The sequence below is a fragment of the Ailuropoda melanoleuca genome, chromosome 10 (genome assembly GCF_002007445.2).
Source record: "Ailuropoda melanoleuca isolate Jingjing chromosome 10, ASM200744v2, whole genome shotgun sequence".
Classification (NCBI taxonomy): domain Eukaryota; kingdom Metazoa; phylum Chordata; class Mammalia; order Carnivora; family Ursidae; genus Ailuropoda; species Ailuropoda melanoleuca.
This window is the reverse complement of record NC_048227.1, coordinates 101,474,366-101,498,414: the sequence shown is the minus strand read 5'-3', so window position 1 is coordinate 101,498,414 and position 24,049 is coordinate 101,474,366. Positions and strand designations below refer to the sequence as shown.

Genomic DNA, 24,049 nt, shown 5'->3' with positions numbered 1-24,049 from the left:
AACAGGATCCTTGCTGAAGGCAGGCCAGGTGAGCAGGTATCCATGGCCTGGGGGCTGGAGATGAGGAATTTGGTCAGACATGGAGGACATCACGCATCCCTGGGAAGCAGGGGCTTCTGGGTAAGCTAACCTAAGGCTGGCAGACTCAAGGGGCAGGCCTACTTGAAAAAGAATCAGAGGAGCCAGACTAGAGTCTGGTCCTCATCGCACACACCCGCTCACAGATAGTCCTCTCCCTGGAAGACCAGAAGGACCATTACCGGCTGGCAATGTCTATAAAATGCCAGCCTTTTTCCTCTGCAGGGAAAAGAATGACTGAAGAGAAGACAGGAGATTGTGAAAAGCAGGGCAAATTCCCCAAACAGGACGGTGGGCTTTGTGGGAGGCAGCACTAGAAGTGACCAAATTGGGGCAGCTGGCTGGGCTGGTTCAGTCAGTAGAGCATGTGACTCTTGATCTTGGAGTCATGAGTTCAAGCCCCACCTTGAGGGTAGAGTTTACTTAAAAGAAAAAAATTTTTTTTTTAATTTTTAAAAAAGTGACCAACATTAACAGTTTATCCCATGGTAGAAAGAAGAGCTAGTCTCAAAGTGACAGGGGACACGGGCTGGGCACTGCCACCGTCTGCTGAGGATATGCAACCCGTACAGGCATGATACCACAACACAACAACTGAAGGCAGAGACTGTGTCACACCTTACAGAAAAATACCAGAATGCATAAAATTAAAAAGTTGTTGGGTAACCTCCCAATATCCAACCAGAATGACGCAGTCCTAGAAGTTCTTGGGAGTGAGTTTTCCAAGGTCCCTGAATCTCAAGGAAGACTTGGAAGAGGACAGGCCTCCCCATTCCCTGGGCAGCCAGGCCACCAGATGTAGGGCAGCAGGGAGCTCACCCCAGTGCCTTGATACCGAGAGCAACATGCTAGCCCATAACCAGCATTCTCTCTTCCTTGTATCAGACAGGGTGTCAGTAACCAGCACTCTGCACTGCCTGGAAGATCCCGTCTATCCACGGAAGACATTCTCTGTGGACACACTACGTGAGCAATGCATTTTGCCTTTGAAACATCTTTCAAATTTACAAATCTCATCTCCCAGACGCTTGGGCTGAAGTGTTGTCTTTAGAAAGCAGCCATGCTTGACAAAATGCTCACACAAAAATGGACAGATATCTATCTTCTGGAACCCTACTCCACGCCCTTGGCCACCTCAAGGCTCTCTCCATTATCTTCACTTCTAAACGGCATGGTACAGTTTTTGGCTTGAGCATTATGGAGACCATGATCCATCACAAAGTCAGGGAAAGGAGAAACATGATTTATTCTCTCACCCCCAACCCTCCAAGAGGGTTCCCTGAGGTTCTAAGGGTAGAGATAAGCTCAGATTTTTCCTGAGGGGCTAAATATGCAAGAAACTCAATTATCAGTAGTCCTGGTAATAATAAATGACTGAAGAAAAGCTTTCCTCTCCTCAATCCTCAAAGCCCTCTTGCCCTCAAAGAAGTCCACAGAGCTGGAAAGATACAGGAGACAAAAGAGGTAAAGAAAAATCTAGGGCAGAAACAAAGAAGTGGAAAGCATCACCACAACGTTCTTGAATGCTAAACCAGGCCCTGATTAATCAAATACTTTGAATGTGAATCCCCAAATCAACCTTCTCTTTTTCATCAAAAAGAAAATGTCTACAGTCTAACATGTTATAGAGCAAGTATAAAATAGAATTGAAAACGTAAATTCAAAAATATGTCACGCCTAACTGAAGCAATAAAACATACAGAGAAGTGAAAGTTACTAAAATAGGCTTCCCTCATTCTTTGTTTAAACATTTGTCGAGGTCTGCTTAGAACTGAGCCAGAGGAAGGATGGACGTGAAGGGGGGCGGTGCGCCCGCTCATCGGCAGCGCGTGAGAACAATGGGGGCCCAGGGGCGGGCGCGGGAGTTTGGGGCTCAGGCCCGTTGTACCGCTGCCCCTCCCCCTGCCTGGGCACCTCCACCTCGCCGCAGCCGCCGCACCTTACACCTGCAAAGCTCCTTCCCGAATCTAAGGCCCTTAGGAGGGTCACTTGTGGTGGGGCTGGTCCGAAGCCCCCAGCCCTCCCCCAGCGCAGTGGCTGCGCAGTCTTTTTAGATGTTAATTTTATGATTTACTCAAAGGCCTTCAAAAGAAAGAGACTTTTAAACAACGGAAAATCCAATGGGTTTGAAAGCCTTGGCAAGCTGCTTCCGATCGGGCTCTGGAAAGGTACAAAAGCACGTTGCAGAACTGGTCTGGCTTGGAACGGAAACCACACAGGAGAAAATGTGTGCAACACGGGGAGGCGGCGCCTCCAGAAGGGAGCTTAGCTGGGGGCCCGTTTCCCAGCGTGGCTCCTTTATCTCAAGAGATTCCTTCCCTGTCCTGGGAGACTGGAAAGAACCACCAAATGAAAACTCCTGTATTACACAGTCAAGATTCATAGCAATGCAGAATTTGCTACGACTGAATTTAATAAAGTTTCGACGAAAAACTTTTTCAGTTTTGTCCAAAGCTCAGAATTTTGGATGACTTTGACTTTTAACCTCACCGTGGAATTTTCTTTCCATTTGCAAGATTTAAGCGTTTAGCAGGTGTTTGCTGGGGAAGGGGCTGACAGCGCACGGCAGAGCTAGACCGGACAGGTAGGGACGTGCAGCGCGGCGCATCTTCCCGCGGGAGAACAGAAAGTCTCGGGCTGGTGTCCCGCCCCGCCACCCCCGTAGCCCACTGCCCCCCCCCGCCCTACAAAGGCAGAGAAAGACTTACATGCCTTCTTTCCTTTCTTCCTTTTTTTTTTTTTTTGGGTTAATGAAATATTTCAAACACACATAAAGGCTTAAAAATAATGCAATCAACCCCCTCTATCCACCACCACACAGCTTAAGGAATAAAACATTTCAAAACTAGCTCCCAGTGTAACTCTAACCTTCACCGAATTCTCCCTCCCTTCAAGAAGCAACTCCTATCTTGAATTGAATTTGGCAGGGTCCCTGCCTACATCATTAATCTGAGTGGCCCAAAATGGTGTGTCCGCACCATGCTGACAGCCCAGTCTTGCTCTACGCCGCGAAAGAAAACCTGCACCAGCCAGCGAGAACAATCTGCGGATAGTCTTTCCTGGAACCTGGCTTGGCACGGAAAGGCACAGCGCAGGGCTCTTCAGGATTTCCGATCACCTCGGTGTGCTGGGCAGAGGTCTGTAAAGAGGGAGGTCCACGCAGGTCTCTGTCCAAGCACTAAACCCCCTGTGCAGAGAGCAGCCGGCCCCATTCAGTTGGTCCCAGGCACCGGTTGGGGAAGTAAAGAATTTCAAGGAAGGTGAGCCAAAGTGCAGGGACTCCTAGAGAGAGGGACCTGGGACAGGGGCCCCACTTGCCCCAGTCTAAGACTGGTACTGGTATCCAGCATATATACCTCTGTAGTTCACATTTTTCACTCAGTGTTACGAGATTTATCCATGTTGACCAGCATGACTCTAGCTCATTCACTTTCATTGCTATTTAGTATCCCATGGTAGGAATAGGCAACAATTTACTCATCCATTCTCCTGATAGAAATTTCATTTGTTTCCAATTTTCCAGTATAAAAGAATAATACTTGAGATATTTCTATATATGTCTCCTTGTCATGTGCAAGGGCTTGTCCAGGATTGTACCTACAAGAAGAATTAGTTGATCTTATTATACCTGTATTTTTCGATTTGTTGGATATTTCCAAATTATTCTACCAAACGGTTAACAAATTACACTCTGGAAGGTTTCCTCCTTATCTACACCAGTAGCTGCTATCATCAGAGTTGGAATTTTCATCAGTCTGAAGGGTATAAAATATTTCTTTGTGGTTTTAATGCTCCTTTGCCTGATTACTAGGAATTTTTCTATTAATTTTCCATCCTGTTTCTGTCTTGAGCAAATTGCCTGTCTTTTCCGCTGGGTTGTTCATCTTCCTGATTATCACTGGTTCTTCCTGTATCTTGTATACCAACCTTCTGCTGCTTGTGGTCATAAATAGAATACATTGCACAAACCTTCTCAGAGCCAATGACTTATCTTTTTATTCCTTAATTTTGTCTTTTGATGAAGTTTTAAAATTTAATATCAGTAAGATAGCAATCTTGTTATTTATGCTTTTTTGTGTGTGATTTTAAGAAGTCTTTCCTTAATCTGTCATCCTAACCATTTTTTCTTAAAGGTGGGAATTTTTGCCTTTTCTATTTAGATCTTTAATCCACCCCGGAACTGATTTTGTTTATAATGTGAAGATTCAATCTTTTTTTTTAAAAAATGTGTAAACTTTGCATATTTTTTTACAGATTTTGTTTATTTTAGAGAGCAGGGGAAGGGTAAAGGGGGAGGGAGAGGGAGAGAGAATCTTGAGCATGCTGTGAGCTGAGTACGGAGACCGACGCAGGGCTTGATCTCAAGATCCTAAGATCATGACCTGAGCCCAAATCAAGAATCAGACGCTTAACTGACTGAGCCACCCAGGCACCCCTAAGATTTTATTTTTAAGTAATTTCTACACCCAACACAGGGCTTGAACTTACAACCCCGAGATCAAGAGTCACATGCTTTACCAACTGAACCAGCCAGGCACCTCTAGAGATTCACTCTTATTTTTCCCATCTGATTAACCAATTGTCTAGACACCATTCTTCCCTCACTGACCTTCCGTGCCCTCTGGGGTTTATCAAATTTCCATGTACTTTTGACTGTAAAGCATTCATCTTTTTGTGTCTTTACCAATGCCACTTTGAAACACTTGAACTTCGTAGAACCAACCTAAACCTTGTGCTGCTTCAAACCTAGTTTTCCTGGAGCTTTGTTTTTCTATAGAAATGTAAAATCAGCTTGCAAGATCCAAGAAAAGCCTGATTTAGATTTTTATTAGAATTGAACTGGAATTGAATTTACAGATTGATTTGGAGAGAGTGGACAACTTTATGAAATTGTGTCTTCCTATTTACCTAGTATCTATTTTTTCACTTTTTTTACTTTCAACTTTTTGTTGTCTCTTATAAATAGCATAGGGTAGATTTGTCAAAAATCAACCTACAAATCTACCTAAAGTGGCAAATTTGGTCTATCTATATTTTTTATTAGTAGTATGAGTATTGATTTATTTGAAATTATTTCCATTTTGCTTTCTTTTCCCTGCTCATTTTATGCTTCTACTTTTTTCTCCTTCTCTACCTTATTTTGGATTAAGAAGTTTGACTTAGGTGTTTTCCCCACTGATTGGACTCAAATGTACATACTTAATTTCATGGTCCTCACATGTTAGTGGCATCAGAGCTTGTCAAAACACAGATTGCTGGGGGCCAGACCAGCATTTCTGATTTCAATTTCTGGGACAGAGCCCAACAATTTGCATTTCTAAAAAATGTCCAGGTGCTGCTGATAATGCTGGCCCAGGGAGCATGCTTTGAGAAACACTGCTTAAATTTTATTCTTTTAGTACCCAGACTTTGATTTTTAAAGATTTGTATTTATTTGTCAGAGAGAGAGGCGCGCGTCAAAGCAGGGGGAGCGGCAGGCAGAGCAGGAAGAGGCAGAAGCAGACTCCCCGCCCCCCAGCAGGGAGCCTGGATCCCAGGCCCTGACGACAAGGCAGCCCCTTAACCAACTGAGCCACCCAGGTGCCCCTGATTTTTAACATTCATAGTTAGCAAAGCATAAAATTCTTAAGCATCTTTGCTATTCTTCCTAAAAATATGAGGGCTTTGAATACTTGAACTCTAATTTTCCTCTCCCATCTCACAGATTTTCATGACTCAGGATTTTCATTTGACCTTGTCTTCTAACTCCCAAATCAGATCCTATTATTGTTTTCAAGTGCAGGTTATGACGCCTTTCGTATACGCTTCCCAATTTTGTTTGCTCAGTTTTCCTTCTTGCATTTCAGAACTTCCTCCTGGAATTATTTTCCTTCTCATAAATTACACGCTTTAGAAGTTCTCTCCCTGAGGGTCTGCGCGCACTAAATGCTCAATATTTTTTGCCATCATCATTTGTTTGCGAGTTTTGTATTTGTCCATTTTGTTTGTGGGAGCATTTTGGGGGGGAGGGTCTGCAAACATCTTTTTTGCACCCACACTCTGGAAGGATAGATCAGTGAGACATATAATTCTATATTACCAGTTACTGTGTCTCAGCATTTTGAAGGTACCGCCCCTCCCCTGCCTCCCCTTCCACTGTTTCCTTTGAGGAACCTGGTGTTGATCTCACTGCTGTACCTTCTTAAGGCACCTGTCTTTTCTGTGGCGGCAATGTAGTTCCGTTTTTCCTCAGTGATCTCAGTACCACTATGCTGAGTCAAGGTGTTTGTCTTATTTTTTCTGCTTAGGACTCAGTATTATTCCTGAATCTAAGGATTCAAAGCTTTCAGCAATTGTGAAAAATTCTCAGACATTCTCTTGTGGAAAATCACCTTTCTCATGTTCTCTCCATTGTTCTTGTGGAAGTTTTATGAGAAGCATGTTAGATCCCCTGGTTTATCCTCCATGTCTCTTCATTCCTGCCTTTTCTCCATCATTTTGTTTCTCTGTGCTGTGTTCTGGAAAATTATTCAACTCTAATTCAATTAATTCCCTATCTAACTCTTTCTTTAGATATGTCAAATCTATTTAACCCATTTGGTGGTTTGTTTTTTTAATTTCTTAAATATACTTTTAATTTCTTAGACATTCTATCTAGTGTTTTTCCAAATTAGCCTAAAACTAATCAGTGCTATTAGAAGTTAGGATAGTAGTGGGGTGCCTGGGTGGCTCAGCCCAGCCGTTAGGTGTCTGCCTTGGGCTAAGTTCATGATCCTGGTATCCTGGGATGAGGCCCGCATTGGGCTCCCTGCCAGGCCGGAAGCCTGTTTCTCTCTCTCACACTCCCCTTGCTGTGTTCCCTCTCTCGCTGTCTCTCTCTGTCAAATAAATAAATAAAATCTTTAAAAAAAAAAAAAAAGTTAAAATAGTAGTTACCCTTAGGAGAGATATGGGTAATGACTGGAAGGAAATATGAGGGATGGGAGATTTGGGGTGCTGCTAATGTTCTGTTTTTTGTTATGGGTGCTGGTTACACACGTGTTCAGATTATGAAATTTCATCAAGCTGTCCACTTATAATTTTGGGAATTTATATTATATAGTACTCTTGTTCCTTTCTTGTGTATGTTTTTAAATTTAACCAAACATTTCAGGCATTCTTGTTTTATATTCTGCATTTGATAAATCCAGTATCATAAGTTCTTAGGAGTTTTTGTTAATTCTTTTATGGTGGCTTGTTTCTTTGGTTTTTTTTTTTTTTTTTTTTTTTTTTTTTTTTTTTTTGTAGTAGGAGCTTATATTCAGCTGGGGTTTATCTGTAGGAATCCTGTAAGGCCTAGATTGAGACTATGTCTCCCCAGAAAGATCTGCATAGCTTTTGTCAGATGTCCAGAATTGTTACCAACTCAGGCTCACAAAATTAACTTCTCAAACCACTCAGTGTAGCTTCAAACCTCAAACCCAAAACCCATACAGGTGGCAATGTATCATCACAAATTCCTGAAAGCTACTTTTCTTCCCAACTCAGAGCATGGGCAAAGACAAATGTCTTTGTTATTTCTCTTTGCTAAAAGTCAGATTTTTTTTTTTTTTGTATTCAGTCCATTCTTTCCCGGAGGCCATAGCCCTGTGGGGGTCTTAGAACCCTCCATTTCATCTCCCTAATATGCAGGGGCCCCTCAAGGCATTGTCTACCAGGCTCAGAGGACCATCCAAGCATCTAGCTTACCAGACTGAGTACCCCCAGCATTTGCTTACAACTCCAGTTTCCAGCTCCCTTTTCATTTGTGACCCCTGGGAGTTTCCTTGGCCTTCTCCTAACCTCAAATACACCGAAAAGGACATTTGTTACATTTAACCTAGCATTCTTGGGTATTTTGTATTTGGGTTGTTTTCACTTTGTTGTTGTTTATTCTGATGGTGGAATTAGCAGAGGCTCCAGTCTAGTTAACAACAGCTGTCTGTGTCTTGGGAGCTGGGCACAAGACACTATTTTTGCTGGGGAAGTTCTAGGGGATCTCATGGCTAAAGGGCCAACAGCCCTGGGCGGTTGCCCAGGATGTAGAATGAAACTGATTAAGGCAAAAGCAGCAGCTCTCCAGAGGCAGCAGGTTGGGGTAGTGTTCTCAGAGTTATTCCTCTCAGGCCAGCACAGGTCCTGCTCCCCCAGCTCTCCCAGTGATTTTGTAAGAAGCTAATTCCCTTTGTCATAGCTCTTTCTCCTTAAAATAGAAAGAGTGGTTCAGTTATCTACAACTAAACCCTGCCTGACACAGACATCAAGAGTCTCAAGACAGAAGAAGGGATTAGTAAATATAAAAGGGTTTGGCCACATTTGTAACTGAAGAAATGCAAGTTAAAATGATACATGTTTAATTTTTTAAGTTATTTTTTCAAAAAGATACATTTCATCTATTACTTTGGCAGATATTCAAAATATGATGTCCAGTGATGGTAAAGATTTGAGGAAACAGACACTCTCATTCATTGCCGCTAACAGAAAATTAATACAACCTTTCTGGATAACAAAGCTTTAAAAAGGTATATGATCTTTGATCTCGTGATTCTATTTCTTATAGTTTATCCTAAAGAAATAAGTATGTGCACAAAGATTTCATTGCAAGAATGTTCAATGAAGTATTGTTTGTAATTTTTTAAAAAGGAAATTATCTCATGTTGAACAATTGAGGGCTGGTCCAATAAACTACAGCACACACATAATAGAGAACATTATCCAAACTTTGAAAAATCCGTAGCAAAAGAACGCTAAAGACAAGGGAAACTGTTGCCAATACATTAAACGGAAAGACCCACGACAAACAGCATGCACAAGACGATTCCATTTTTGGTAAAATAAGAAGCTGATGAAACAATATCTTCAACATAGTAGCAAACAATAAGCATCTCACAGACATTATTTGGAGCCAAAGAGGCCAAATATGAAGCACCACCTGCTCAAAGAAGCCAAAACCATGCGTTCGGGGTGGAGAGGATTCAGGGGAAATGGATATTGACTGGGAAGGAGCAGAGGAAAACGTCCGGGTGAGGGAAAGGTTTAATATCTTGAGCTCAAACATAGTCATATAGGTACCCACAAATGTAAAACTTTATTGAGCTACGCACTTAAGATGAGCGTTCCTCACGCCCCTTATTGTCTGTGTGTTAAAACTCAGTGAAAAAGTAAATCTTTCTGCCAGTGTGTCCCCGTCCCTGCCCCCGAGCACCCTACCCTCCTGCTGGAGCAGACGGTCAGTCACATGCTGACTGTCTGGAGAGAGGTATGACACGGAGCCAGTCTATGTGCGGCAGCCTCTTTCAGTCCACGTTCCCCCCTGAGCTGACCCTACGGCTGTACCAGCTGCCCTGCCTGTAGATCCCAGTGAGAAAATTCCTTTGCTGTCGGGTATGCCCATCTTCACACTAAGGTTGCCTTGGTCTCTGCCCCTACCTGTGTGGATGACCAGATGGGGTCATCCGAAATGATCCTACAGCAAGAAAAAGGCAGAGAGGAGGATATGCCCCAGGAGAGGAGAGGGACAACGGAGGTGAGAACTGGGGAGCAGAGACACTGAAAGGATCTAGTTCAGGGAATTACTAAGAGGGACAGTGGTCAAATATCTCCCATTGCAAAGGACAAAGGGAGGGAGGGAGGGAGGGAGGGAGGAAGGTGCATAAGATTTTCAAAGTTGTGCACTAAAATATAACAGAGTTATGGATGACTTTTATTTCTTCCTTGACTGTATTCTCTAACTTTTATACAATAAATGTGTATTATTTCTGCAATAAGAACAAGAGGGTGTTTTGTTTGTGCTTATGGCACTTCGACAACGCACCATGGTAGGAAGTCACAATACGCATCCATTCCCCACAGATCCTGTTCGATATTGATCTTGATCGTAAGTCCCTCTGCCCTGCTCTTCGCTATCTCGGGTCAGCCCACTCTGGTCTATGTTCATCTGGGGCAATTTATCACCTTTGGGATTGTGCAAGAAACATGATTTTGCTGGGAGTCTTTCTCTTGATAACAAATTACTGAAGATGGAGCCAAGAACAAAAGTGAGCTCTGGCACACAGGTGAGTGGAATGTGCTGGATTCTCTCCAGCACCAGATGAGGTGGACCCTAGGCACAGAGCTGCATGGGAGGGAGTGGTCACCTCAGGCCACTAGGCCACCAGGCCCTCAGGTCCTATGCGCTTCCTTCCTCTCAACACTTATTCCCAGGAAGGGCTCTAGAGACTCTTTCCTACCAAATTTTTTTTCTAAGATTGATTGATTGATTGATTGATTTGACAGAGAGAGAGAGAGAGAGACAGCGAGAGAGGGAACACAAGCAGGAGGAGTGGGAGAGGAAGAAGCAGGCTTCCCGCTAAGCAGGGAACCTGATGCCAGGCTCTATCCCAGGACCCTGGGATCATGACCTGAGCAGAAGGCAGACACTTAAGGACTGAGCCACCCAGGGACCCCTTTCCTACTGAATTTAAAAGCTCTTCAAAATCAGAGCCCTCAGGAGACTCCAGATCTAAGGAGAGATCCTCTGGTTGTAGATTCATGCGCTAAAAGTCAGCTGCTGCACGGGTGTTTTCATGATGGGACAGGAAGCCTCTCCCACCTACTCGGCCACTGTAACCCTGACCCAACTCTGTTTCCCACTTACTGCTCTTACTTCCCTGTTCCCGACCGGGATGGCCCGTTGTTGTTGCCCACAATTTAAAATCATGTCAATGTTGATTTGACTCCATTCTATACTCAGTTTGGTGATCACGTGCTACTGAAAAGAAAGGCTGAGGTGACCTGGGATGCCCAAGGGGCCTCTCTGCAGGAAGTGGCTTATGGAGTCCTGGAAATTTGCACAGAGTTGGGACAGGCAAGGAGATAGTTTGCAAGAACTTGGAGGCAGGACTATGATGAAAGCCATCTGGCTGGAGCAGAGAATTTAGGTGGAGCTCCTTCTCCCCAGAGGCTAGAGAGCAGCTCAAGATGCATTTCCTGATAGGATGGATGGGATGGCAGGAGACGGAAGAGCAGCTGATTAATTTGGATTTTATGTTCTAAGCGATAAAGCGTCAAATAAATACTCTGAGCAGCCCAATGATAAGCTGAGAATGTACTTCAGGGAGATGGATCTGTGCAGGACAGATAAGGGAGAACGGGGATGAGGACGCCAGGCTGTAGGCTACTCCCCAGCAGAGAGAGGACTTAGGGAGGCAGCCACAAAAACAGACATTGCAAAGTAAAACTCAGAAGATCCAAAGAAAAAGATATTCCAACATGAAGAGATCTATATGGTAGTAATGTATCGACATTCAACTGAAGTGATAAAATACGAGTTCTAATTAGGCTGTGCAATGTTAAGTCTGTACATTATAATCCCTAGAGCAACCATTACAAACACGTACAAAGAGATACAATGAAAAATTCAACAGAAAATTAAAAGGGAGGGGGCGCCTGAGTGGCTCGGCCGGTTGAGTGTCTGACTCTTGATTTCAGCTCAGGTTGTGATCTCTGGGTTGTGGCCTCGAGCCCCGTGTCCGCTCCACACGCTGCAGGAAGTCTGTTTGGGATTCTTTCCTTCTGCCCCTCCCCCTGGTCTCTCTCTCATAAATAAATAAATCTTCAAAAGAAAAAAAAGAAAATTAAGATGTAACATTAAAAACTATTCAGATAATCCAAGATAAGCCAGGACAGAAGAAAAAAAGAATGAAAAATAGGGAAGAAGCAAAAAAAGAAATAAAATAATTTTAAAAATAACCTAAATCCAGACATGTCAATAACTACATCAAATGTAAAAATCTAAACCAGGGTCTGCAATTTTTTTCTATGAAGTGCCAGACAGTAAATATTTTGGGATTTCTCAGTCACATGGTCTCTGTTGCTACTACTCAATTCTACTCTTATAAGGGAAAAGCCACCAAAGAAAAGATATAAATGAACGAGCCTGGCTACATTTCAACAAAATCTTAGTTACAAAAACAGGCCATTAACCAGATCTGACCCACAGGCATAGTTTACCATCCCCTGATCTAAACATGCAAATTAAGAGATAAGAGATTTTCAGAATAGATGAAAAAACAAGACCAAACCATATGCTGTCTACAAAACAAAACATATACACGCAGACACACAGATTCATCATAAATGTAAAGATAGAAGGAGGTTAAAAATAAAAAGATGGAAACCAATGCGCCATGCAAACACTAACCAAGAGAAAGCCGGTTAACACCAGACAAAGCAGACCTCAGAACCAGAATTACAGGGGATAGACGGGGACGTTATTGCTGAAGGACAGTTCTCTAAAGGCCTTTGCATCTCCGAACATCTTGTGAACAGAGGCAATGACTGTCTTGGATCTGGAGTATCTTTTCAAGGATGTTTGTGCAGTCAACAGCAATGGAAACAGAAACCGCTCCCCTCTCGAGTAAGACAGTGGCTGGTCTGCTTTTAGTCCAGTATAACCATGGCAAAGGTCAGGAAGATTTCTTGCCCGTAATCAAAGATTTGGGTCCCATAACCCCAGGGATCATCTGCTGTGCTGCGGCCCACTGTTTGTGCAGGTGCCATCCGGCCCCGTTTGCATCAGCAGCTGAGCAATGGGGCTCAAGGAAGTGGTGCAAAAGCTGACAGTGTGGCTACTGCTCTTGTGGCTAATAACATCCTGTGTCTTCTGCCAGCATCCACGAAACTGTGGTAGGCTAACTCGTTAAGCTTGTAAGGGGGGTAGAATCTCATACCCTTTGCTGTCCTTGCACATGACAAAAGGGCTGCCAAGAGAGCACAGCGTTCTAAATGTGCACACACTGGACAACAGAGCTTCAAAATACCTGCAGCAAAAATTGATAAAACGAAGGGGAAATGGGCAAATCCAAAATTATAGGTAGAGAGTTCAACACTCCTCTTGGTAATCAACAGAACAAGCAGACAGAAAATCAGCAAGGACACAAAACTGAAAACACCATCAACCAACGAATGTGATTGATACCTGTAGATTAGTTCACGTAGTACATTCTTCCTGAGGACCACTCACCAAAATAGACCATATCCAGGGTCATAAAACAAGTCTCGATTAAGTTTTAAAAAATGAAATAATATAAAATACGGTTTTCCTGTTTTTGTTTTGTTTTTAAAGATTTTATTTATTTATTTATTTATTTATTTATTTATTTATTTATTTATCTATCTATCTATCAGAGAGAGAAAGGAGAGAGAGCACAAACAGGGGGAGCANGTTTTTGTTTTGTTTTTAAAGATTTTATTTATTTATTTATTTATTTATTTATTTATTTATTTATTTATTTATCTATCTATCTATCTATCAGAGAGAGAAAGGAGAGAGAGCACAAACAGGGGGAGCAGCAGGCAGAGGGAGAATCAGTCTCCTCACTGAGCAGGGAGCCCAATGTGGGACTTGATCCCAGGATCCTGGGATCAGGACCTGAGCTGAAGGCAGACACTTGACTGACTGAGCCACCCAGAAGTCCTGTAATAATACAAAATATGTTCTATGACCACAATGGGAACCAGGAATCAATAAGAGAAAGATAACTAGAAAATCTCCAAACTTAAAAATTAATCAACAGATCTTCTGTTTTCAGCTCTCCTGGGGGCCCAGTCTTATAAGGACCCCACATTTTCATGGGCTTTTGTTCTGGAAGCCCCAGCATGCTTTCAGGCAGGGGAAGAGGGAAATTCACCATTTTGAAAAACACCCAAAGAAGTCTCCCTAACAAAGGCCTGTCCTCTAAGGGAGTCTTACCTGATTTGAAGGAATGGCAATTAGCCAGTTATAACCCCCTCAAGCCTTCTTGTCTCAGATAAGGAGAGGAAAAGAAAAGGCTAAGAACTGCTTCTGAATGTCACAGTCCAAGGGCTCAGGCCCCTTAAAAACAGATTTAATTATAATTCTATGATTACAGACTACCTCCCTCCCCTCACACATTACCACGATATCAACAGGGCTCTGGAATACAGTCACAGGGATTGCAATGGAGAGAACGAGCTGCAAAACACAGACTCTACTAAAGACTTTCTTAGGAAAACCCAAAGGCAACAGGGAAGCATAAGAAAAATGAGGAAACCAGAGGAAGTCTCTGGTACCTATGGTGAGAGCAAACATTAAGCACAGGCAACTCCTGGCAGATGAACAGAAAACTTTACCCTAAAAGCCTGATTGCCCCAGTTCCTCTTACCTGACACAATATGTCTGGCATTCAACAAAAAAAAATTACCAGGCATGGTAAAAGACAAGAACAGGGGCGCCTGGATAGCACAGCAGTTAAGCATCTGCCTTCGGCTCAGGGCGTGATCCCGGCGTTATGGGATCGAGCCCCACATCAGGCTCTTCTGCTATGTGCCTGCCTCTTCCTCTCCCACTCCCCCTGCTTGTGTTCCCTCTCTCACTGGCTATCTCTATCTCTGTCAAATAAATAAATAAAATCTTTAAAAAAAAAAAAAGACAAGAACAATTACAGTTTGAAAAGACAAAGCAAGCATCTGAACCTGACTCAGATGCCACAGAGTGTGGACTTATCAGACAGGGAATTTTTTATGTCTACAGGGAAAAAGTAGATATGTAAGAACAATGGTAATAGGCACACAATATGGCCAATGATTCTTCACAAAGATGCAATGTCAATTCAGTGGAAGGAAGTCTTTCAAAGGACTTGTATCCAGAATACAGAAAGAACTCTCAAAATTGAACAGCAAGAAAACATCCTAGTTGTTGGGTTTTTTTTTTTTTTAAGATTTTATTTATTTATTTGAGGGGGATGGGGGAAAGAGAGAGAATCTCAAGTAGACTCTCTGCTGAGCATGGAGCCCGACATGGCGCCGGATCCTACAACCCTGATATCACAACCTGAGCTGAAATCAAGAGTGGGCTGCCTTGGGGCGCCTGGGTGGCACAGCGGTTAAGCGTCTGCCTTTGGCTCAGGGCGTGATCCCGGTGTTGTGGGATGGAGCTCCACATCAGGCTCCTCTGCTGAGAGCCTGCTTCTTCCTCTCCCACTCCCCCTGCTTGTGTTCCCTCTCTCGCTGGCTGTCTCTATCTCTGTCAAATAAATAAATAAAATCTTAAAAAAAAAAAAAAGAGTGGGCTGCCTAACTGACTGAGTCACCCAGGTTCCCCCAACCTGTTTTGTTTTTTTAATGGGAAAAAGGCTTGAATAGACCTTTCATCGATGAGAATAAATGTATTGCAAATAAGCCCATAAAATGATGCTTAACATCATTAACCTTTATAAAATTGCACATTAAAACCATGATGAGATACCACCACCACATATTAGAACCACTAAAATAAAACGTGACAATACCGAGTACTGATGAAGATACAGAGCAACCGGAACTCTCACACTGCTGATGGGAACACAAAATGGTTCTCTCTGGAAAACAGTTTGGCAGATTTGTATAAAGTTAAATATATACTTCCCAAATGACACAGCAACAGTCTCCTGGGTATTTAAACTGATATTTATATACACACATAAAACTGTACACAAATGTTTATAGCAGTGCTACTTATAATTGTCAAATATTGAAAACCACTCAGAGTTCCTTCAACAAGTAAACAAACAGTGGTACAGCCACACAATAGAATCCTACTGAGCGATAAAAAAGAATGGGCTATGGAAACCTGGCTGGCTCAGTGGGTTGAGCGTCTGCCTTTGGCTCAGGTCATGACCCCAGGGTCCTGGGATCAAGTCCCGCATCAGCTTCTCCCTCTGCCTGCTGCTCCCCTTGCTTGCATGTGTGTGCGCTCGCTCTCTCTCTAACAAATAAATGAAATCTTTAAAAAATAAAAATAAAAATGTATTTTAAAAAAGAATGGATTAATCCATGCAACAGCATATACGAATCTCACAAGCACTATCCTGAACGAAAGAAGCCAGACTCAAAAGGCTAACCACTATATGATGCCATTTATATGCCATTCTGGAAAGGGCCAAACTATAACAAAGAACAGATTCATGATTCCCAGGGTAACAGGTGGGGTAGGATATGACTGCACAGGGAGTTTTCTGGGGTGATGGAACTGTTCTGGATCCCGATTTTAGTGGTGGTTACAGTATTTATACATGTGTCAAATCTCGTAGAACTGTAAATTTTTATTATTTTTTTATTTTATTTTTTTTTAAAGATTTTATTTATTTATTCGACAGAGAGAGAGACAGCCAGCGAGAGAGGGAACACAAGCAGGGGGAGTGGGAGAGGAAGAAGCAGGCTCATAGCAGAGGAGCCTGATGTGGGGCTCGATCCCAGAACACCGGGATCACGCCCTGAGCCGAAGGCAGACGTCCNGACGCTTAACCGCTGTGCCACCCAGGCGCCCCAAAGAACTGTAAATTTTTAAAAATTCAATGTTATTGCACATTTATTTTAAAAACAAAATAAAATAAAGACAGCATAAGGAACTGAATAGGCAAGGCAGAGACTGGGAGGATATATCCATGATACATAATGCTTAACAAAAGACTCATATCCAGAAAATATAAAGCATTCCTAGAAATCCTAGGGAAAAGACAGACAAGCCCATTAAAAACAAACAAACAAAAAAGACTCGAATAACTATTTCACAAAAAAATGTTACCCAATGGGTAATAAGTATTAAAGAGGCTCAACATCACTATTCGTTAGGGAAATACAAATGAAAACCACAAGAAAATAGTGCTACATACTCACCAAGAATTTTAAAAGACTGTTAATGCCAACTGTTGTCAAGGAGATTAAGTAACTAACTTTCATTAATTGATTCAACCTTTTTGGGAAACAGGCAGTGTCCATTAAAATGAAACATACTCCTATGCTATGACAGATATTCCACTGTATACCAAATAAAATTGAGCGCATTTATTCACCAAAAGACTGTAAGAATGTCCACAGCAGCTTCATTCAAAATAGACAAAAACTGAAAACAACCAAATTGACCATCAATGGTAGAATAAGATAAATTAATTGTAGTGTATTCCGCCCCAGCCGGCTCCTACAACCCAACCGGAGGGGAATCGCATCTGTCCCAGGGCTGCGCCTCCCTGTGCATCCACACCACAAGAAGCAGCTGTACCCAGGGCAGAAGCTGGAGGAGCAGCGGCTGGGAGATGAGCCAGGAAGCCAGCCGGTGGCCCCAGGGGAGTCCAGGCGCAGGGCTGCAGAGTAGATACCAATAAAACGGCCTATCTGAAAGCTCCAGCCAGAGTTCACAGGAGGGAAGGTGACGGGTGGTCGGGAGACTGACCCGCAAGCTCTGTCTACACTGGTACCCAATACCAATATTTGGAAATCTATCAGGACCACAATGCCCGGAGAGAGGAGCCATCCAGAAGAGGCAAAAACTCACTGGTCACCTTCTTCCCTGGGTGTAAGGGGAGATAACCATGGGACCCCTTCCCATACCTCTGCTCTGCTGACACCTTAGGGAAGTTCCCTTAACCCTTTCTCACATTCAGCTTTCCCAATAGGCAATTTTAAGGGCCTGGGTGGTTATTAGGGAAGGAAAGGAGTCATATTCATACAAAAGAATACTACCCAGCAATAAACAAATTACTGATACAAGCAATTCCATGGATAAATCTTACAGATATTATGTTGGGTGAAAGAAACCAGACAGAAAAAAGCACACTGCTTGATTGCAATTATATAAAGTTTAAGAACAGGCAAATTAATATATATTAATAGATTTCAGGATAGTGCTTACCTCTGCGGTGATAAGCATTGACTTGGTAGGAGCAGTTGGAAACCTGGGGTGATTGAAATGTCCTACAGCTTGATCTGGGAGCTGATTACATGTGTATACATACAGGAAAGTTCACCTACGTGTCCTCTTAAGATCTGCGCAAGTTATTATGTTGTTATACCCCTATTAGCAAAAAGGTAAAAAAGATGAAGGGATGAAGGAGAAAAGAAAGAAAATGAAGAGAATGAAAGAAAGAGATTAAGGAAAGAAGGGAGGACGGGGAAAAAAGGGGGAAATTAACATGATCCCGTGGGGGGGCACCTCAAAAATGTTAGCACGTATCTATTGCTATCTGCACTTTAAAGAAGGGAACACTTTTAGGTTTTCTGATGCGTTCAGTGTTCACAGAGCGGGTGGGTGACCAGGCAGAGGCTTGAACCCAGGTATGCACGAGGTCAAAACCTTTTTTCCCACCTAATAGCTCAAAAGTCACCTACTCCTAGAAAGGTGACCTCGAGAAATGCTTCCCATTCTGAATTGATCTCCTCCTTCAGGAAAGGAGGTCTATCTTACTACCACCGGCCTCAGTTGGCCGTGGACCCCCTGTCTGCCACCTACAATTGTGAGCCTGCTCGGGAGAACAGAGACGCGTCCATTCACCTTGGACTTCCTGCACGGCTTAGAGCCTGCTAAATTAACATGTTCTCCTGCGGGACAAGGAGTCATCACTGGAAACTAGGTTGTGGTCGGCTCTTTAAACATGCCCTTTGATTACGCAAGCCGCAGTTTGCGGTCGGCGCTTCTTTCCGAATTGCAAACCAGTTGGGAGAGTAGTGACGACTTCTAATGAACTAGAGCCCAGTTGCGTCGGTGTTACACAGACACTGCAAGTTCAGCGAGCGCAGGAGGCCCGGCCGACTGCATTCCCGGCCCACTTCCCGCGGAAGCAGGTGTGGGCCGGCTCCGCCCCGCTCACCTGCGCGCGCAACCCCGCCCCAGCGCGCGGCTCTGAGAAAGCGGCTTAGGCCTGCACGCCTTTATACGGCGCTATTTTGGTCACGCGCCCTGATTGGCCGGTTGCGGTGACGACACGCTCGCGCGCCGCGGGGCGGAGCCGAGATCCGGGGGAGGGGCGCTTCCGCCGGGACTGGGGACCGTGGAGGGTGTGAGCGTTTTCTGCAGAGGCTCTGGCAATCTCTAGAGGGGTTTCGAGACCTCCATACCCGTTCCGCAATCTGTCGGTTGAGTTATATTTTAGTGAAAGAGCCCATGTGGCCGAAAGGGCTGCTAAGAACCGAACTAACTCATGCTTCTGGGAGGAAGTTGCCAGATGGCATGGTTCTTCCAAACCACATGGTGGAAACAGCACGAACCTTACCAGATGCCAGCCCGAACTGCTCCAGTGTCATTTCCTGTCTAGAAGCGCTTGTCAGCTCCATCTGCGGACCTGTCTTTGCCACCCTTACCTCTCCCTTTGCTAAACCAGACCTCTGAGGCCTTCTCTGTGCTTCCTCAAACAGTCACTGGGCCTCCCGTCCTCTTTTTCCTTAGTGCTGTCATCTACCCGTCTCTGAAGCCAGAGGAACAAAACACTTAGAAATGTCAGAAAGATCTCATTTCCACTGTATTCACATCCATATCGTGATCAGAGCCACGTCTGGCCTTCCATACTTTCTAGCTGTCCAATCAGGCAGCATTACTTTTCTGAGTCTCAAGGTTTTTCAGTTTCTTTTCTGTGACTGGTTTTGAGCTTCTTTGGTGAAAGTTACTGAATAAATGCCAAGCGTGGCTCACCGAAAATCCTTATAATACTACAAAAGCAAAAAGGACTATTCGAAGCCATTTCTCCCTGTTGGATGGTAACTAATCTTGAAAGTGGTTCTGTTAATGAGTTCCGATCCTCCTTAGAATCACATATTATCACCTCTGGTCGCAAAGCCCATAAAAGCCTCTGTGATTTCCTTAGCTCACAGCCTTGATTATCATTTGTGGTTGGGTATAGAAACAACATAACTTAATGACAATTGAACATGAACAACCTCACTAAAAATTGTCATTCATTAATCTCAATGTGCCAGGCATTGCAAATGCTTAAGAGATGTTTCCTTTAATCCTCACGGAATCCCCACCTATGACTTAGATGCCATAATTGTACCCATTTTACAGAAAAGGAAACTAAGGCCCAGAGCAATAGAATAACTTGGTTGAAGTCACACATTAATATGATGGCAGTCCCAGGATTTTTACACAAGGCTGTCTGACTCCAGTGTTTGTGCCCTTAATTACTAAGTTCTGTAGTTCTTTTCACCTTGTCCTATCTAATTGGAAATTCAGTCTTAGGCTGGCACAAAATTGAATCAACATCAGGTAGTGTTATAAATCACCAGTGAGATGTTTGTCCTGCTACTAGCTTCAGAAAAGGATTAATACTAAGGGAAAATAATGGTGCCAGGGGTCTTAAAAATCTCCTCTTCCTCAGGTCATATTAACTGTGCAGTACAAAGTTTTTGGAAAGATTCTGTATTCTGTGCTCATCAATATGGAAACTGGACTGTTCACAAAGTGGCTCACTTAGATCCACTTGGTTGCTTAAGAACCAAGAAGCAAACTGGTTAGAAGAATGACTTTCAAATATTTTCCTACACCTTACCCTAAACAGCTACTAGAACTCCCCGATGGAAGCTCCAAGTGCAGCAGACACTTGCAGTGGGGACTGCCTGGGAGCTAGGCAGGCCTGGGGGTGATCCCCGCCCTACCACTCTCCCTCTGTGCCTCATGCTATGTGAGTTTCCAAATTCCTCTGAACTGCATTTTTTTTTAAAGATTTTAGTTATTTATTTGACAGAGAGAGCACAGCAGGGGGAGTGGCAGGCAGAGGGAGAGGGAGAAGTAGGCTCCCCACTGAGCAGGGAGCCTGGCATGGAGACTTGATCCCAGGACCCTGAGATCATGACCTGAGCCAAAAGCAGATGCTTAAGATCTGAGCCACTCAGGCCTGAGCACAGAGCTGTGATGATTATGCCTTTATTGTTCCTTTTAGAGAGCTACGTTTACCATACTGAATTTTACAGTCAGGTAGTAATTTACATTAAGACCAGTTTTGCCATCCATAACTTTAAACATCCGTATTGAAACTCCAGTAACATCATTTCCAATTATCAGTTTCAGGGGCGCCTGGGTGGCTCAGTCAGTTAAGCGTCAGATTCTAGATTTCAGTTCAGGTCATGACCTCGAGGTTGTGAGATTGAGCCCTGCATCGGGCTCTACACATAACAGGGAGTGGCTTGGGTTTCTCTCTCTTTCTCCCTCTGCCCTTGCCCCCTTGTGCACACGTGCACATACTCTCTCTCTCAAAAACAAAAAAACAAAAAACAAATATCAGCTTCAGCTTTGTGTTTGCCATTCATTTAACAGTTACTGAAAATCTATTAAGCAGAAAACATCAGTTATTCTTTAGCAGAGCTTTCTGAAACATTTCAGCAAAATAGCCTGGTTCACAAATAGGCATTATGCATACTTTTTGGTAATAATGACCTGCTCTTCCTAAGTGGTCCCAAGCTCCAACTGTTTCTATAATTCTTAACGAAAATAATTTAGTTTACCAAGACCAAAAAGAAAAGGAAAACAAACACAAAAAACTAAGAAGAGAAATAGGCATTAGCAAAAATTAAAGGCTTTTGAAAATATATATAATTTAGAGGATGTTGTTCCCTTTTAAAGTCATTCATTTTGTTAATTGATCTTGCATAATCAATGGTTTTCATCACTGCCAGTCAAAGGGAGACTTTTACATCCTCTTCTCAAGTATAAAGTTATAAAATGTACTGAGTGTGTGTGCGCACGCATGTGCTGCACAGTGAGGGAGCAGTGGATGTTGCTTCAAAAACGCACACTTTGCAAACCATTACACATCCTATATGTTTTCAGTGAACCGAGTTTCCAGAAACTCACAAAGCATTAAGCTTAACTAAGTGATTTGAGTTTAAGTGGAGCTATTTTTATCTAACTCAAAAATGTGTGACCTAAGCAGCATGTACTCGACATCAAATATCTGTTTGGATTATTTGATTTGGTGAAATGAGCAACCAATTCAACAGAAAAGAAATCAGACAAACCCACTTTGTTAGACTACATTCACCTATACTTTAAGAGATAACAGTCTTTAATAGAACTTGTATTTTAGGGATAAGAAATTGATGTACAATCATGTAATATGAGAAATTAATATATAAAATGTAACATACAAGATCAGTTATGGCAAGAAACTGATGTTATTAGTTACAAAAATAGTGATATGAACTGAGTGTGTAATGTAATAGATGCTGGATGCTAACGTACTTCAATATAATGGTTTTGATTCATTCCTTTAACTCCTTTCATTGCCAGCAAGAGTGATTCAAGGTATGATTCAATAAAGGGCTCCAATAAAGGGCTGCATTTGAAAACCTGTCTATCCCCTAACTCTTTACTTTACTGTTGCCCCAATACAACATCTTCTGTTGACAAAACCAAGGAACTGAAGAGCAGCAGGTAGTGAAAGTACTCTCTACTATTGTCAAGCAAGTGAACACAACCTCCACCCTGGAACCTGAGCCCATGAGAATCTACAAGTGGCACCTTTGAAGTATGCATTCATTCATTCACTCATTATGCATTCAACAAATAATTCTTGATCTCTGTATATATCCCCAGCATACATATAAATCTGAATAGGCCATAGTACTCGTTAAGACTGGCTTGCAGTCTAGAGGGGATGAGAGATGAATAAACAAATAATGCAGCTGAGAACTAATTACTATAGTGGAGAACTTTAAGGTTGTGTGCAAGGGCGTAGAGATGGAGATTGTAGGCAACACCAAGCACAAGGGCTCAGGATGTGGGGGTGTGAAGAGATGAAGGAAGTCAGAACACAACAAACAGCCTGAGAGCCACACAAAAGCTCTGACCACCATTTTGCAGGTAGTGTGGAGCCTCAAGGAAGTTAGGAAGATACCAGAAAAGCTGACTCCTAGAGTCTGCTGACCGGCTTTCCATGCTGTACTAAAGAAAAAAAAATGGACGACTCAGATCTGGTGTATGGTTCTCTTCCCCCCTAATATTTACTGTGGTAAGGTCTTTGTCTCTGCTTTACCCAGGGTTACAACTGCAGTGAACTTCTGGGGATTTTTAGGGAAATTATTTTGCCAGACATCAGTCATTGCTCTCTGATGGCAAAAAAGTGGTGCCGGTAGCCTGGGGGAAAATGACCACATTTAATACATGCCGTATTATAATAGACTTGGCCTTTTGTTTAAAAACTACAAGTCTGAGGCTTTCTTACTGACATTGCTCACTCTTCTGTGAAATACATGGTGATGCTTTCTGCTGGCACATACTTGGGAGTTTAAAAATGAGCCATTTTAAACTCATTCAAGGCCTTAACCAGCAAGGCTTCACGACAAAATGCCACAGTCACTAAAGGGACACAATCTAATGTAAACACAATTGGTAAGATGAAGGCCGAGTGTTCCTGCCAAAAGAATTAGTGGAGCACAAGAAATGCACACCATGGAATGAATGCCTGAGATCAGTTCAGAGGCACATGTGGGCTAGGAAGGTGCTGGTTACTGATTCTATAAGAATGGCTGTGTCCAAAGACTATGTAAGTCAGAATACAACAGAATGAAATATAGAAATGTTCCTGGCCATTTGCTGTGCCTTGCATGGAGGGATCTTGATTATTCTGTTGATGGTGAAACTAGGGAATTATACCACATCAAATGGATCTGGGCGGGATGGTTCATAACAATAGCATTTGATAGTAGGAATCCTAAAAATGCCTAGAATGCAAGATAAACCCTCTCTGGCTAAAGTCAGCAATCATTATACATTCACATAGTCCTTGGTGACAAGTCCCTTCACCAAAGCGCACTTCAGATGACAAAGATCAATGGCTGGGACTGTGTGGTGATTGCCATGGGACTCTTGGCTAAAGGAAGTTAGATATATAGGTGGATAGATGGATGGATAGATAGATAGATAGATAGACAGATAGATAGGGGACAGATGAGAGATACGATAGCTTCACCAGGTACATGAAAGGCCTTTTAAGAAGGAGCTGGTTCATACCACTAGAAATAGGTTGTCGAGATTGGCAGACTTTGAAAAAACCTGATGTCTGGCTCTTGTCTGGAGTTTTCCTAGGCATTCTCCAAGAACTGGAAGTTTCCAAGAGGGGAGCCGGTGACATTCATTCTAGACCTGGTCACATGACAACTCACTTGCCAGTAGAAGGGTACCTTTCAGAGTAATTACTCCCAGTAATTTTAAGCTAGCTGTTCAGGACTG

The 24,049-nt window shown here is 43.0% G+C and overlaps 2 long non-coding RNA genes across 2 annotated transcripts; one reads left to right on the top strand and one right to left on the bottom strand.

The window, feature by feature from the left end:
• The first annotated feature begins 2,473 nt into the window (after nucleotides 1-2,473).
• On the top strand, nucleotides 2,474-9,099 carry LOC117804033. Its single transcript, XR_004628202.1, has 3 exons — nucleotides 2,474-3,215; nucleotides 8,484-8,597; nucleotides 8,719-9,099. It is a non-coding gene; the product is annotated as an uncharacterized LOC117804033 (long non-coding RNA).
• Nucleotides 9,100-10,766: 1,667 nt separating this feature from the next.
• On the bottom strand, nucleotides 10,767-20,398 carry LOC117804032. Its single transcript, XR_004628201.1, has 4 exons — nucleotides 18,383-20,398; nucleotides 17,744-17,905; nucleotides 15,366-15,434; nucleotides 10,767-11,668 (listed from the first exon to the last, which is right to left on the bottom strand). It is a non-coding gene; the product is annotated as an uncharacterized LOC117804032 (long non-coding RNA).
• Between the last annotated feature and the right edge of the window lie 3,651 nt (nucleotides 20,399-24,049).